The sequence below is a fragment of the Artemia sp. Qi Xiang Cuo genome, chromosome 1 (assembly GCF_049724085.1).
Source record: "Artemia sp. Qi Xiang Cuo chromosome 1, ASM4972408v1, whole genome shotgun sequence".
Classification (NCBI taxonomy): Eukaryota; Metazoa; Arthropoda; class Branchiopoda; order Anostraca; family Artemiidae; genus Artemia; species Artemia sp. Qi Xiang Cuo.
In genome coordinates this window covers 74,880,822-74,883,774 of record NC_142794.1, presented here as the reverse complement: position 1 = coordinate 74,883,774, position 2,953 = coordinate 74,880,822, and the positions used below count along the sequence as shown (strand labels likewise).

The 2,953-nt window shown below is 36.7% G+C and overlaps 1 pseudogene; it reads right to left on the bottom strand.

Moving 5' to 3' along the window:
- Nucleotides 1-1,231: 1,231 nt before the first annotated feature.
- Nucleotides 1,232-2,144, bottom strand: LOC148956719 (cyclin-Q pseudogene; annotated as a pseudogene).
- Between the last annotated feature and the right edge of the window lie 809 nt (nt 2,145-2,953).

The window sequence follows — 2,953 nt, the reverse complement described above, 5'->3', positions numbered from 1 at the left end:
CACGACAAAGACTGGGTTGGTGCAGGTGCGTGTTGCATCGTGGTTGGTTCCAGTGTGCGTGGTTCAGGAGCTTCAACGATGGCTCCAGTGCCCACCAGATCCACAGATGTAGATGAATGCTCCGCAGACGTCCGGCTAACACCACTGTCAGAAACATCCCTGGTCCGCTTGGGCGCGAAAAACGACGCAATGCCACATTTCCTCTTCATGTTGAAAATCGCTCTTCTCTTATCCAAGTCCGAGATTGAACCGAACTGAACTGACAATCCTGCACCCTCCTCTTATAACATTTACCTCGAGCGCGTTCACCTCAGTCAGGTGAACATGGGGTTACCTAAATGGCAATTAGGTAAACCCATTTTCACCTAATCCTAATTTACTATGCAAGGTCAGGTGAACATGGGGTTACCTAATTGGCAATTAGGTAACCCCATGTTCACCTGACCTTGCATAGTAAATTAGGATTAATGGGATAGTATTATCCCATTAATTGCGTTCCAGTAGGAACGCAATTAGTAATTGCGTAAGCGATTACACAACCGTTTACCCACAAAATGCAATAGGATGTAGTGTGGGAGCATATTTTTTTATGCTATGGTTTTGTCTTTACAGGTATTTTTTGGACTAATTTTTGACTCGGTCAAAAATTGGGGGGGGGACTCAAACCCTGGATACGGCCCTTATATATAGGCCTACATATATACATATAACCAGAAAGCAAATATTTACTACGTATGCTGTAAGCCAGGGGTGCCTCATGAACCAATGAAAATTAAATTAGACAGAATAAAAGAAAAACAAAGCTTTAGGTAATCGATCCTGATTGTATAGAACAAAACAAATCATCTTGCTCTTTATCTAAAAATCTGTATACATTGTACATAATAATATTAGCTACATCTCCAAGTGCAAGGCTACAGTGCTACTACAGGAAAAAAACACACCAAAATGTAAAATTTTCTGAAACTCGGGGAAATTCCGAATAGAAATATCGGGTTTTAGGCAAAGTGCAGACAAATATGCGGACAAGCTGCAAAGATCTGGTGTTATAATTCACTTAAAAACCAAAACAAGACTTGCTACTCAGATATGGGTGATACAAAGTAGTTTCATTTTCATTAACTGAACATTTAACACAAGCTTTGAAACTCATCAAAATCTTGACAAGGACAAACATGTTTAAAAAAAAAATTATAAATAACAATAAATCCAAATCAAATAAGTTCTTGCCCGTAGTACCTAGGATACTTAGATTTCACAGAAGGCTTTGTACCAAAGCAATTTTACAAGAATTCTTTTAGAACAGTGATTGACAGTAAGGTATTATTTTAATAATAGCACTAGATAATGCCTTAAAACGCCTAAAATTTTGAAATTCAGTCTTTTTGCTCAACAATTGCTTGTTCCTTTTCATATATATTCACAATCTTGTCAATGATTGACCAAATGGTTTCTTTTCTCAGGTCTTTACAAAATATTTCATACCAAGTTTTCCCTTCAATATTACAAGCTCCAGAGATAGTCACCCCATAGCACTGTAAAGTTAAGTAAACAACAGATATTGCAATGTGCTGTGGTCGATGGTATATTGAAGAAGAATCATGAAAGAAATCCTGTAGAAAGGACCAACTAGTTCTAACAATTGGTACTTGACTCCACACTTCTGGTGAGATCCACTGTCGCAATGAGTCAAGGTAATAGAGCATATATTTATGAGGAAGATTGTCTGTGGTATTGAATTCCAGAGTCCTTAGTAATAGCAAGTCAGCTTGAACCACAGAATCTCTTAAGGACCAATATTCCTCAGTTAAGTCTAGGACTCCAGAATTTCGGTGGATAGTTGATTGAGCTACATTTAAAATGTCGCGCAATCGAAGAGGTCGGTTGTAATTTTTTGAAGCTAAATATAAACATGAAGTTGCTACGACATATGGGTCCACATCTTTTTCAGACACAGATTTCATAAATTTGTAATAGTAAGAAGCTGCAAGAGAAATTGTCCAAGCCTCCATTATAAGCTTCAGTCCGCATTCAGATATAAATCTTGCTACATAAAACGAATGCTTTGATTTTTTGAAGTCAAGCATTTGGGAATTTTTGCAGGAAGTCGAGTGTCTTTGGAAAACGTCAACATTCGCCATCCCCTATAAAACATGGAATTATCAGACACTTCCAAGGGAATAAGCATAAACAGAAAAAATAGAGGGTTACTGTTCATACGGCAGCTCACCCCTAAAAACAGTCTTTTAGGGGTACCATCCCCCCCCTCTCATCCGAAAGAGTTACTCTGGCACTGCTCTTTTGAATTTTAGCGAGTGCATCAATATAGTTTAGTATTCAAATTTACGATCTCCCCTTTAGTCGCAACATTGAGCACGAAAATTCGATGAAAAACAAACCAAAGCGTAGATAGCAAGGACCAAAACCAAATGGGGGTCAGGAACAGCCGACCTCCGTTCTCCCGTCCTAAATTTGGAAACATGTGCATATTATATCTTAAAAAGTATAGAAAGTTAAAGGGGAATTTCCCAAAGACAGTGAATAAGATATAATATATGAACCAAGCGTGTATTTCAGCAATATAACTAATAGCTGTTTTCAGTAAAATGCAATGTAAAACAAAGAAACCAATAAGAAAATGAATTTCAAAAACTAATCGATAAAATGTAACCTAACTAAAACAGCAACAAGAACATGTATAAATTATGGATAGAGTCTTAGGAATTATTTTCTCACAAAGGTAAGATATTTCTTTTTTATTATTATTATTCAATTTGCATACATAGGATTGAGGGTGCATTCATCTGATTCTCTATTCAAGGATGTATTACTATTTAAATTTCTTTACTGAAAATTTTCTTAATTCCCAGGTCCTTACTAATTAGCATTGTTTCCTCTAAAGGTATGGAGTAGTTAGGATTTTCAAAAATGTGGTAGCTTAAAGCTGGATCAA